Source organism: Mixophyes fleayi, chromosome 8, assembly GCF_038048845.1.
Source record: "Mixophyes fleayi isolate aMixFle1 chromosome 8, aMixFle1.hap1, whole genome shotgun sequence".
NCBI lineage: Eukaryota > Metazoa > Chordata > Amphibia > Anura > Limnodynastidae > Mixophyes > Mixophyes fleayi.
In genome coordinates, this window is record NC_134409.1 from 126,241,697 (window position 1) to 126,256,364 (window position 14,668).

Below are 14,668 nucleotides of genomic sequence, written 5' to 3' on the forward strand. Positions count from 1 at the left end.
AGTGGAGATGTTGCCTCTAGCAACCAATCAGATTCTAGCTGTCATTTTGTAGAATGCACTAAATAAATGATAACTAGAATCTGATTGGTTGCTATAGGCAACATCTCCACTTTTCCAAACCCGCAGTTTAGTAAACCTAGCCCTTGAAGTTGAAAACCAAGAAATTCCACATAAAAATGGTACTTGGTTGGTATATCATACAGACTGAGATATGTATTAGATGGCATGTACAGATAGCAGCTGATAGTGAGGTGATAACTGCACCTAAACGTTTTAATAAAGTGGGTTTGAAGGTTCTGAACAAATCTCCTGGAATAATATACTGAAAAGTTGGCAAACCTATGGGGCCTCTTTGCTTGTGGGGCCCCCGGGCAACTACCCAGCGTGCCCTTGTATTAAGACAGCTCTGCCAACAGGCATATGCATACAGTGTGCTGTCTGCAAGGGGGGGAACTATTGCCCCCCAATCCGCCCTCTGGACCTACCACTGCCTCCCCGATTGCCGGAGACCAGGCTAAGCTCCCAGAATGGCACTCACATGGCCTGTAAAGGGAGTGGGACGTGGCATGATGTCACAAATCACATCATCATATCCCGTGATTGGCAGGGCAGTGCATATTCCCATAATGTAAAAACAGACATACAGAATAGCTAGCTCCACTAATTCCGCAGCGCTGTACAGAGAGCTCACTCACATCAGTCCCTGCCCCATTGGAGCTTACAGTCTAAATTCCCTAACATACACATTATCTATCTCCGCAGCTGATATATGGTATTTTCATATAGCCCGTAGAGATATTTCATGTGTTCTCCTGGGTAGAGGGAGCCCTAGAACTCTTATAAATGCAAAATAGAAAACTTCAACAACTTTACTGATACACTCCATAAATATTTTGATGTATATTAATAACGTTATAGAAGTTTTATATTTTGTTTGTATGAGACTGTGCACACACATGAAATAAACAGCCACTTTCTTATTTTTGTATATGTTTTTTTTTTTAGAGGTAATGTCACACAAACATCTAAGCGAATCTAGTTAGCGAGAATGACAGAATGGGGCTAGTAAATAGTAAGTAGTAGTAAGTAGTGGCAGCACAGTGGCCTAGTGGTTAGCACATCTGCCTCACAGCACTGGGGTCATGAGTTCGATTCCCGACCATGGCCTTATCTGTGTGGAGTTTGTATGTTCTCCCTGTGTTTGCGTGGGTTTCCTCCGGGTGCTCCGGTTTCCTCCCACACTCCAAAAACATACTGGTAGGTTAATCTGTCTGTCTTTGTGTGAGTGTGTGTATATATTAGGGAATTTAGACTGTAAGCTCCAATGGGGCAGGGACTGATGTGAATGAGTTCTCTGTACAGCGCTGCGGAATTAGTGGCGCTATATAAATAAATGATGATGATGATGATGATAGTAAATGATTTCATTAAGTAATGGTTAAAAACCTGAGGCCAATATTGATCCTAGTTCTTGCTGTGGTTTGTGTGACTAAAATGTAGACAACAGTTTCCCTTTTTTAGTTTTTTAGAAGGCTGGGCAGAGAAGGGGAAGAATTATTAAAACATTAAAACATTAAAAAGTGATACTTCTGGTAATATCTTTTAATGTAACTGAGGAAAATAGATACACAACTCTAAATGCCTTCAAAAATAGCCGTACCGACACCACCGTAGGGGTACAGATATAGAGAAGGAAGTACAGCATGATATCAGTGGCCATTCCTCTGTGTGTAACTCAACTGCACAGATAATTTACATTACCTAGGAGACTGCAAGTCTCTCAATCTACACTCAGGGCCTGAGTCATTAAGGAGAGCAAAGCAAAAAATAATCTATGTTAGTTCCTGGACAAACCATGTTACAATACTAGGGGTGCAAATTAGTTTATAATTTTGCACATAAGTTCAATACTGGCTGTTTTTTCATGTAGCACACAAATACGGGATAGATTTATTTTTACACTGAAATTTAAAGTTGATCTAAGACATGCCCCAATTATAAATCTGTCCCCACATTTTAAGTTTACCCCCCCTCCAATGCAACTTGGTCTTGTCCAGGTGTAAATTTATTTTTCTGCTTTGCTCTCCTTAATGACTCAGGCCCACAATCCGTAGTTTCGGAACTCCACCATATAAGAATAATAATACACTTTTCAGCTACTGTAATTACATAATTAGTTCAGTACTATACGGGTTTCATTAGTTGAATAAAGGGATTACCCTCAACAGTCCAGTTTTAGGGGACAGTCCGATTTTTTTATTGGGAGCGGGATAGAGTAGACTGAGGTGCGATCTAATGTAATTTGATTTTTAACATGGAAACATAGGGAGGATTAGTTTGCGTTTTAATTTCAGGGATGTTTTTGTTATACACAGATGCAGTTGAGGCCATTTAAAGATGAGTTTGTTTTTTGGAGGAAATACTGGCGTTATATAACTAAATCATCATCATCATCATCATCATTTATTTGTATAGTGCCAACATATTCCGTAGCGCTTTACAATTGGGGAGAAACACAGTAAACTAATAAACAACAGACAAAGAGGTGAGAAGGCCCTGCTTGCAAGCTTACAATCTATGGGTCAATGGGAGTTTGATAGATGAGGTTAAGTCTACATTTTGCATTTCGGCCCAGCCAGATTGCAAAGGTAAAAGTGACTCATAATCTAAATGATCCTGTCACACAACAATGTTGGTCAGGGCGTAGTTTTCTTGTGTAAAATTGTGTAACAGGTGGTAATAGGGTAATGTAGTGAGGTTAAGAGGGTGGTTTAGGAATATTATAAGCTTGTCTGAAAGAGGTGGGTTTTCAGAGAACGCTTGAAGGTTTGTAGACCAGAGGAGAGTGTTATTGTGTGAGGAAGAGAATTCCATAGAGTGGTTGCAGCTCGAGAAAAGTCCTGTAACCGGGAATGGGAGGATGTGAAGATGATGATGATGATGACACGACGCATGGATCTGCACACACAAAGTTGGCATTTGTCACCAGCCCCTAAGTCACTTCATCACAGTATGCAGAGTAACCTTTACACTTTATAGATTGAATTGCACACAGCAAAAAAGTGACATTTGATGCACTTATTGCTCATGAACAGCTAATTTAATCCTTCCCTGTGTGAAAGATTTCAGAATTCTTCTGTTCTCCTAACTAGAAAAGGCGTTAATTAAAACCCACTGTGTGTTTGTTGTATAAAATGTTCCAGCAGCCTGGCCCAGAATGATATTTATAATCCATTTCAATATCAAACTTCCAGAGAAAATGACGCAAAGGTTTTACTTGAACAATTTTAAAGATATATAATTAAATGTTGATGATGATGATGATGATGATGATGAAAGATAAGATTTATTTGTGTGGTTACTTCAATGTGGATTTTAAAGTGGCATTAAAGACAAAAAAATATATAAAAGATACCACTGATGTGAGTGAGTTCTCTGTACAGCGCTCTGGAATTAGTGGCGCTATATAAATAAATGATGATGATGATGATGACATGCAAGAGACATTTTATAAACTCGCTTTGTCGACCTGAGGCCGCCATGATACCTAATGGTATGTCCAGGAGACTCACGAATTTCTGGGAGTCCTCCCGAAGAGCAGAGCGATCTCCCGGTTCCCGTCCATTTGATAAGTTAAGCGCCAGGGGCGGGGCTTATGACATGATTTGCGCATCATCGTGGCCCCACCCCCTTGCTGTAATAGGGCCATAACATGTTATGTCAACTTAGGGAGTGGGGCCAAACGACACGATTCGGCTAGCCCCGCCCCCACACGCCCACCTCACCCCCTCATGTATCATTCTCCTATTTTCCTCTAGATTGTAAGTTATTACCACTCTGCCTGTCTGTAATACCCAATCTTATTTTATTACTGTGTCTGTTTAACTGTAAATCGCGGCAGAGTATGCTGACGCTGTATAGATAAATGTTAACAAAAAAATTAATAAATAAGTATATTCATCAGCAGGATTTACTTCATTTATCTACAAACATCCAGTAAATTCTATGGCCATTGGTTTTACTGAATGGAGAACCAAGGTTCCATTAAATACATACATTATATACAAACTTAAAGGCACTCTTACCTCAAAATGTTTCTTCGTTTAACCGTGACTAGTTCAGGAAAAGGGATGTATTAGACCAGTGATGGGCAACCTTGTTTTTTTGAGGGCCCTCCCACCGCCCCAAAGGGCCACACACTGCACTCCGCCCTACTCGGTTATGCAGCGTGACCTCCCTGTGTCTGTCTTAATTCCAGCTTTTACAAAGCAGAGAAGATCGGGAGCTGCCTGCTGGGGGCCACAGGTGAGGTTTCGCCGGCTGTCTGTTGCCCACCACTGTACTAGATAGTTTTATTCTATTTCTCTGTACAGGCTACCATTTAGGGGGGTTTGCCTGTCGTATTTATTTACCGCTAGATCAGCCACGCCCCTAATGATGTCATCCCCACCCTCTGCCACTAAGCCACACCCCCAAGTCTTCTATTGTTAGTATTGTAAGAGAGCTATCCTACATGAATTAGGTTGGGTACACTCTACAGAAAATGTCTCCCAATGCTTTATCTGTAATGATTTTACCAACAATTGAAAGGCAAAAAAGTCCTGCTCAGCATGCCGATTCATGTGTACACACCATAGGCAAACTGAGTGGGGAGTTCCTAGTGCCTGGAAATCCCCCTCCAAGCCTGGGGCACTGTATAATTGAGGTGGCTGGAGCCTGCCCCCGCTTCACACGGCTCTGCTTGAAGGGAGAGCTGTGTGCACCTAACAGTAGTGCACGCAGCATTGCCCATGTATATTATGGGGATAGTAAGAGTTGGAGAGCAGCCAAACACTGTCTAAAATTATAGCCACGCCCCCATGCATGCTGGTCACACCCACTGGCCGAATGGTATGGAAACCTCCCTCTACAAATCCCACGTCTGCCCCTGCGCACTATACACGTTTTACAAGATTTACTTTTAGATCTGTGCTCTTCATCTGTCCTAACCATCGGCTGAAAAGATCAGGGGGTAAATGTATCATACTCCGGTTTTCTCAAGTCGCCGGAAATCGGCGAGATGACAGCTAAAATTTAATTTCCCTTGTAAACTCTATGGAGATCTGTGGACACTGCTGGTTGTGAGTGTGTACACACCGCAGGATATCTGGCAAAACGGATGTTTATGTTGTGATTGGCCCTATATTCAGCTGAAAAGTCCATAGTGTGTACCCGGCGTAGGATTGAGAAAGGACTAAAACAAAAAAAACAACAGCTTGATAGAAGCTAGAACAATGCCCGCAAAAATAAAATGATTATTAATATTATTATATTATACAATATTTACATTATGCAAATTGAAAATAAAAATTACGCTAAGTGTGCATTTAACTATATGCACCATACATATAAATATGTTTATAAAAAAACCTTGCAGACCAAAAATAGTTGCAAAAGGAAATGTTTCCTGTCTGTTGCCGGCTTTGCAAATTAAAAGCTCACAGAGACCCAAGTGCTGTCCCCTACTCTGTCATTACACATAGGAAGAGTCTTTGTGTTACTGCCAGCCAGGCTTCCATGAGCACATCCTTTCTGTTATACAATTAACTTCCAAGTGGTATCCAAGAGCAGAATGGAATTGCGCTGATGTTAAATGTAATAATTACATTTTTAAAATCTATTTTCTTTCCATGAATGTACCAGCTTAGACCCCCTGGAATGTCGATTACCGAACAGAACCCTGCTCAAATCTAATGCTGGCTGTTTACATTAACAGGTCTGAAAAGATAAATGGTTTGATTAATGCATGCAGACAGTCCTCATGAATAAGTAATTACTTTGCTACCCACCTGGGAATACAAAACACATCTGTAATTCCCAAAAGCCTTCCTGCAGGGCCAGTATACTCTTCCACTATGGATAGGCATTAGCCTAGCCTATGGTGCTTTTATCACCTGCTCAGGAAAAGCCTTTTATCACCAATCTGATATTGCACCTTAAAATTAACACACTACAAAAGCAAAATAGACTTCTGGCTATCGCCATTTACCAGGCCTCACCCACTGGGCATTAAGAGCGGAGTAGGTGACTTGTACTAACACAGAACATCGATTTATAGACAGCTTGTTTCTGTCTTATCTGGTCTCCTTAGTGTAGGGAAGGGCTTGCATGCATATTGACCTTCTGCTCTCTGTTATGGCAAGGCTGCTCTTTAAAACTTGGAGTTTTGATCCTACAAGCTAAACGAAACCCTTCCATGATACCTATGGTTATTGAGTATGATTTTAGCCATGTACCGTATCTGGCATAATATTCAAACCAGTAAATTTATTTATGTTCAATAAATAGATAACAGAAATCTGTTAATGACTCAGTAAAAGAACCAATTGGAAATGTTCCCAAATGTGATCTTCTCATTGTAAAGTTTTACTTCAGTCGTGTCAACATAATGAGCTACAAAATGGTTTTATATATATATATATATATATATATATATATATATATATATATATATATATATATATTAAACCATGGGGTAACCCCACACATGGGAGGGGGCTTTGTCATGCTAGAAGTGCCCCCCCCCCCCTCCCTTCAGTAAAAAAATGCTGCAACAGTCAGTGAACCTACAGTACCATTAAGAAACAACTGGCATAGATCTTGCCTGCTAAGGGAATGACTGCATCTAAACTAAGCCAGGAACACAATGGAACCACCAGAATCCTTTACTGCTGGAAACAAGCACTCAAGGATGAGTCATCTGACCACATCACCGTCCTTCTCGGTACTCCATTACTTGTGCCCTGTGCACCAGTGAACTTGCAAATGTGTATTCCCAAGGAGTGGTTTATACACTGCAGTCAAACTATACTATCCTGTTCTGCTGAGTTCTTATCTGCCCCAGGTTGAGGTGTTTGATCCGCAGTTGTTCGCTTGCTTTCCCACGCACAGATCCCATGATTCCGCAGTATGCATTTCTACCTCCTGTCCCCTTTGCTGATGAGTTCCGTGCTAATGCCTTACACATTAAACATTAGCAAGTTGAGCTGCCGCTAAGGACACCTCTTGGAGCCGTGTTAACACACTTTAGAAGTTATCTGAATCAAAAGCAGCTCAAAGCCAATAAGTCTATGTGAGATGTAGAATGTGGAAAGTATATAACGAGTTCTAGACAAATGTTAAAGTTTAGATTTAAGGGACATCAAGGGACATTCATTACGATATGAAGAAAAATGACACCAATGGGGAGTGACCACGTGATTTGCGTCATCGCAGTCCCTGTCCCCCCCCATTGTGAAACATTACGCGTTTCACATCTAGGTCATGGTGACGCGTTTCACTTAGAAGGAAGTGGTATGGAATCCAGATGGTTGGCAGACTCTCTAGGGAGTCCTGAAATGTCCCCGAAATTCTCCCAGACACTCCAGGATAGTAGACAGGTATGATGTATTTTGCTCTATCCACATCTGGAAGCTTAGATAGTGCTCCCAACACTAGCAACCACGCAAGTAGCAAACGCATGTCAACGTGTTACTAGAGGTAAAAAAACGCTACAGCAACATCAGTAGGTACCTGGCCTTAGACATCACAGCACCAGGTTAGGCAGCTACAACTCGGGTTGACAATAAAACATTTTAGATGACACTAAAAATGAATACTAATGCAGCAGTAGTTCTGGTAGATATCACTGTGTGAAATCAAATATGTATTAACAATCATTTGTAATCTTTTCGCACCATGTTGGTTCCCCTCCAGATTGTAGTTCCTTATCATCAATTTCCATGAAACATACATAAATACAAAACAAATTGCAAACATCATCAGATTTTGTTTTGTTAAGTGTAGGAGTCCGGCAGTCATCCATCCACAGTGCTGTTCAAATGGTCAACTTCTACTCTAAAACCTACTACATGTCCCATTATCCGCTGTAACTTTCTTGATCAATATTAATAAAGTGTATTTTACTTCTATACTATTTAGCAAGTAATTGAGGCTCTTGTCGCTGGGAGTAGCAGCGTTTTATACCAGTTATTTAAAAACTTTCATTGAGGATGGATTTAGGGATACAGATCCCAAGTTATACAACTCCATAACTCAGCGGTTCCCAAAGTGTACGCCACAGCTCCCAGGGGTGCCGTGGCGCTGTCACAGGGGTGCCGTGGCGCTGTCACAGGGGTGCCGTGGCCAGGGGACAAAAAAAAACAAAAAAACAACTTACCAATCCGACGCTGCCCTGGACCCAGCATCCTCCTCCCTCCTCGCTGAATGTCGGGCGTGACGTCATCACGTCCGACATATTCAGTGAGAAGCGGCAAGAGAGAGGAGGATGCTGGGTCCCGGGAGCCGCAGCATTGGTAAGAAGACCAAAATGAGAATACAGAAGAAATAGAAGAAAGAAGGCCAAGTATGGTAAGTAAAGAAACGGAGGGGAAGGTGAAAGGAAACAGCAATGGAGGGGCAAAAGAATGAAGGAGGGGGCAGAGTGAGGATGAAGAGGGGCAGACAGTATGTGGATGAAGAGGGGCAGACAGTATGTGGATGAAGAGGGGCAGACAGTATGAGGATGAAGAGGGGCAGACAGTATGTGGATGAAGAGGGGCAGACAGTATGTGGATGAAGAGGGGCAGACAGTATGTGGATGAAGAGGGGCAGACAGTATGTGGACGAAGAGGGGCAGACAGTGTGAGGATGAAGAGGGGCAGACAGTGTGTGAGGATGAAGAGGGGCAGACAGTGTGTGTGGATGAAGAGGGGCAGACAGTGTGAGGATGAAGAGGTGAAGACAGTGTGTGGATGAAGAGGGGCAAACAGTGTGAGGATGAAGAGGGGCAGACATTGTGTGGATGAAGAGGGGCAGACAGTGAGTGTGGATGAGGAGGGGCAGACAGTGAGGATGAAGATGGGCAGACAGTGTGAGTATGAAGAGGGGCAGACAGTGAGGATGACGAGGGGCAGACAGTGTGTGGATAAAGAGGGGCAGACAGTGTGAGGATGAGGAGGGGCAGACAGTGTGTGAATGAAGAGGGGCAGACAGTGGGTGGAAGAAGACGAGCAGACAGTGAGGATGAAGAGGGGCAGACAGTGTGAGGATGAAGAGGGGCAGACAGTGTGTGGATGAAGAGGGGCAGACAGTGTGTGGATGAAGAGGGGCAGACAGTGTGTGGATGAAGAGGGGCAGACAGTGTGTGGATGAAGAGGGGCAGACAGTGTGTGAATGAAGAGGGGCAGACAGTGGGTGGAAGAAGACGAGCAGACAGTAAGGATGAAGAGGGGCAGACAGTGTGAGGATGAAGAGGGGCAGACAGTGTGTGGATGAAGAGGGGCAGACAGTGTGTGGATGAAGAGGGGCACAGAGTGTGTGGATGACGGGGCACAGTGTAAAGGTGAAGGGGCACAGTGTGATGATTTTTGTACATGTTGTTGTTTTATTTTGCTTGATCTTATTCCTCTTAATATTAGCTGTAAATTATTCTTTAACAGAAATATAATTGAAAAAAATATATAAAAATATTATTTTCCCTTGGATTTATGTATATTATTTTTGCAAACAACTTACTAAGTATTTCTGTCCTGACCTAAATACTTATTACGTTATTTTGACTCAACTACTTAAAAAACGGGACTGCTCAGTAATTATTTTGGAGGGGTGCCTTGAAAAAATTATGGAGACTCTAAGGAAAAAGTTTGGGAACGACTGCCATAGCTATTAGGCTAGCCTGGCTAGGAAGTGTGCGCTTATTGTGAGGGAGGTAACTAGCAAAAAGCAAAACTTTAACAATGATGGTACTCCCACAAGTTAACAAGAAACTGTTTAAATCAATGCTTTAACTTCTAAGGTGTTTCAAAGGTCCAACAGCATAATAAATAAAAGTAACTATGTGCAGAGATGACCACAATACATTCAACAGCAAAGTAACATTCTACAATGTAGACATAATAAATGGTTAATCTGTAAGAATGCATTCACAATGCACCTCAGACAAAGGTTATTCTTTTCCTCTAGTAAATATCACACCAGACCTGTGTGTGTGCTGCAGCTCTTTGGTTTTGTAAAGCAAGAACTTCACGTACCACATTATATGCTGCATTGGCAATAACCTGCACTGAAAATGAAAGGTTCAAATCTCTGCAACCCCGGTTATCCCCAGTTGCACTGCAATCCAGTGTGTGCCCATCAGTGACATCAAATGGTCATTAAATCCAGGCTGCACCATTTAATGATTGAAAGCTAGATAACGCTCTTCCTACAGTCAACTGAGTACTCGCAGAGCAGCTAAGTACATATCTCATAGTTCACAGTCAGAACTCACTCTGAATCTCTAATTAACTCCAAACTACAACCCTACTACCGCAGAAAGGGACAAAAATACATTTAAATCATGTGGCAAAAGGAAGCGCTCTGCTGACCAGGTCTTGAAAACATCCAGCCATGATATATTTATAAACTTTGTTTTTACACCTGATCATAATATGACTTATTTTGCGTTATATATTTCAATGTATCTATTTCTTGAAACTGATGTTTTGATTAAAATCCCTAAATGTTGCCATGATCAAAACATTCTAGAACACAAACACTTTTTAGATGCATATATTTATTATAGCGATATATATTATGTCATGTCATTGTTCCAGTTATGAGTGAGCATGCATTTATACATTGTATATGTTTGTCAGGAAAGAAGGGTCATGCCCTATTAGGATATCCTGTATTTGTTATATTGTTGGTCACTGAGTGAATCTGAGCACTGTGGAATTAAACCTTAACCAACCCATTCATAACACTTGGTGATTAGGTAGAAGAAGCGGCTGACACAGAGCTCTGCCTTGTCATGTTACAGAACCTGCAGTGTGTCTACAGAGAATAGCCCCTAGGCTGTCTGCCTCCTAAACAATGAGCATCCCTTGAGTGGCTCCCTCTGACCCCATAGCGGTCCCATTGGTGTTAAGCCATGGATTGTTCTTAACAGCGAATCCATCATGTATAATGCAACTAATGTGTCAGCATCCTTCACTAGCAACCCACAAGCAACACATACAATCAATATCTGCAAACAAATAAAAACATGTATTAATCTTTTACACGTGCAATAAATCATAGTATGTCTATGGCATGTACCCTGAGCGTCATATGCTGAGACATATGTGTATATAGTATAGGATATCCTGCTAGCTGCACATGCAAAAATAAAACAAGAGACCCTACCTCTTTGTTGTGTAGCAGGTCCTCTTGGGGGTCTTGGGTGACTGAGATCCTTGCATTCACAGGCTAGGTTCAAGCTCCCTCGGTTTGCCACACATGAGGTTGAGTGCAGAGAGGGGGTTAGTAGGTGCACTCAGCAGCAGTGAGTGAGTGCATCCATAGTACACACACACACAACACTCACTGCACCACGCCTCTGTAGCCCAGCGCTGGATTATTCCCTCTATTGCTCTTTCTGTGTCTGCTACACAAAGCCACACTTCTCTCTCCTCCCTTCTCAGCTGCTGCATGGATAGATCTGCCTGTCACACCAGCTCCAGTCTCAGTGACTGCAATACAATCCTAGCCTTGCTGCATGTCACATCTAAGGGGATGCCCCCTCTACTTGTGGACACACCCTGCTCCTCTCCCAGAGCGAGAGAGTCCCACGTTCATCCCCAACTGGTTATTATCACTGCTGCAGAATCTATATATTATGCCAGCTGCCTTGGAAATCACTGCAATAACCAAATGCTCAGCACAGACGCACTGACCAGGGGGAAAGGTTTTGAAAGATCCAGTCTGGACAGGATGGTGAAAGGGTTTTTGAGGTTCCTCTTTTAAAACCACAGTGTGACCCTGTGAATCAGTATTGTATAAGATACAAAAAAATATATAGTACATCATTTATAATGTTACAGTAGTCAATGATCAGGGAATTGATGTGAAGGTCTGTATTCAATGTCAGAGATACATTTTCAAAGCATGTGTCTGCAGAAGTCGAGTATAGTGCTTACTTCTCAAAATCAATGTAGTCAATTCCAGCCCATCGTGTCTTCCAACATGTTGATTTTATTGTACTTGTCAACAAATAGTTACATGTTTAACAGGCAGATTATGTCGACTATTTTTTGTCTGCATGAGGATAGCCATCTTCAGAACATATATATATATATACATATATTTATATTAACTTACATTCTTTATTGATACACACACCCCCCAGCCGCTAGTTACACACCACATTTCAAACGCGAGTGCTGTCTCACTCACTGATGCTTAATCAAGTCCAGTGAGTAACCTTAGGGCCTTATTTATCAACGTACGTATCTACCGATTTTGCGTGTATTGTACACAAAATCACTGTGTACATACCCAGAACCGGACCATACGTCAGTAAACGCAGCCCTGTCCACTCCATCTTCATACACTTACTACAGCCTACGATTTCGGGGAGTGAGGGAATGGGGTGGAAAAGGGGCGTTTTGGCCACAGTCTATTTATAGTAAGGGCGTGACAAACTCTAGCACATACAGACACATTCGAATCCAGCTCTGAGCATCTCAAAGTTACTTGTTTTTCTGCCGTATCTCTTGCTCCAGCTACAGGGCTACTCTAAGTCCTGATTACTAGTGATGACAGTTACGTATTCATGCTATAACATGTGTTTGCAATCAGGAGTATCTGTAAAAGTGTATTTTTAGCATCCTAATAAATGTATATCATGGGGGGGGGGGGAATTAAACATTTTTACTTTATTTATTTTTACTGTTTTACCATTAATGCCTTTGTTATTAACAGGTGACATTAATTCAATATTTTCTTTCCTTTTGCAAATTTATATTCCACAGAGTCATTGGACGTATCCTGCAGTGTTCTGTGTAGTAGAGTACAGCAGTCCTACACCCGAATTCACCAGCGCACATATCTTCGATCCGCTACTTGAAAATTTAAAAGTTATGATTGTAATGCTGGGGGGGGGGGGGGATTGCTCTGTTTACCTCCCCCCCCCCCCGAATACGACAGTGGCACAATGAGCATGCCAAAGCCAGTATCTGGGATGTCCACACCCCCATTAAGGGCCTAATTCATCAAGACACACAACATGTGTTTTTTAAGGCACATCTATGTCTGAGAGTATCACAATGTGTTCATGTGCTGTGTGTATTTACCAAGGCAAATGTTTGTCTATTTACATTAATTATCAGTGTATGTTTGTCTGGCTGGGTGGCATGGTCATGTGCCCTCATGTGATACCATCACAGAGAGGAGAAAGCTGTCTTTAATCATGTTACAGAGGCTGACAAGATCACAAACACATGTTGTGTGAAACGCACAATTCTAATTCATTACAGCTTTGTAGTCTAAGAGCTTTGTTGTAGCTTCTACAGAGATCGGAGGACCAATCAGAAGTCCAGACCTCCTGCTGTCTCCTCCTCCGCTTGTACCACCAATGTCTATTTACTGATGGTTCATTAACTCTTTCACTGCCTCGGGTCTGTGAAATCTGCAGCAGTCCCTAATTCCAGTGGCTAAAAGGGGTATCATCATCATCATCATCATTATTATTATTATTATTATAATCATTTATTTATATAGCGCCACTAAGTCCGCAGCGCTGTACAGAGAACTCACTCACATCAGTCCCTGCCCCATTGGGGCTTATAGTCTAAATTCCCTAACACACACACAGACAGACAGACAGAGAGAGACACACAGAGACAGAGACAGACTAGGGTCTATTTGTTAGCAGCCAATTAACCTACTAGTATGTTTTTTGGAGTGTGGGAGGAAACCGGAGCGCCAGGAGGAAACCCACGCAAACACGGTGAGAACATACAAACCCCACACAGATAAGGGAATTGAACTCATGACCCCAGTGCTGTGAGGCAGAAGTGCTAACCACTGAGCCACCGTGCTGCCCATCATCACCATTTATTTATATAGCGGAACTAATTCCGCAGCGCTGTACAGAGAACTCACTCACATCAGTCCCTGCCCCATTGGGGCTTACAGTCTAAATTCCCTAACACACACACACACACACACACACACACACACACACACACACAGACAGACACACAGACTAGGGTCAATTTGTTAGCAGCCAATTAACCTACCAGTATGTTTTTGGATATAGTCACAGCTTATCATAACCACTTAGGTGGGACTGTTGTCCCGACCTTCGGCACGTTTGTACTGATGGTCAGAATGTAGACCACCGGTGAATGGGTGCCACGTGTACCTACCATTGTTGCGTGGCACTGCATGTACAATTTTAGGGGGGGGGGGATCAGGAGGACTAGCAGTTTTGCTTCCACCCCCTGTGGTGTGACCATGCCAAATTGTGACATAGCCACGCCTCCATTGTCACATGCTCACACACCCTTACAAATTGGTGGCGCACACACTGCATTCCGATTGGAGAGTTTGACTGGCAAGGCTAAAACTGGGCGTGGTCAGGCGGACAACGGTCATGTCCTACTTCTGGTTGTCAAAACTATTTTTGAATAATGTTCCTATAGGAAAATCACTTTTCCTTTTGGAATATTAGAAAGTATGTGTATCTGATGTAGTGAAGGCATACTGTAGAATTCATTATTTAGGTAAGAGAGTGCATTTTATCTATATTATTCCGCATGCGGCGTCAGCATATCTCTGGACATTATTCACTTCATAATTTATAAGATTCCTGTCAGAATTGTTGGCAGATGTGACCATTTTCGAT

General features: G+C 42.2%; 1 protein-coding gene across 1 annotated transcript in view; it reads right to left on the reverse strand.

The window, feature by feature from the left end:
- Positions 1-11,480, reverse strand: part of FRMD4B (FERM domain containing 4B) — a 211,150-nt gene extending 199,670 nt beyond the window's left edge. Inside the window, exon 1 of the mRNA XM_075183422.1 lies at positions 11,185-11,480. The gene's annotated coding sequence lies outside the window, so the exon portion shown is untranslated. The remainder of the gene's footprint in view (positions 1-11,184) is intronic.
- Between the last annotated feature and the right edge of the window lie 3,188 nt (positions 11,481-14,668).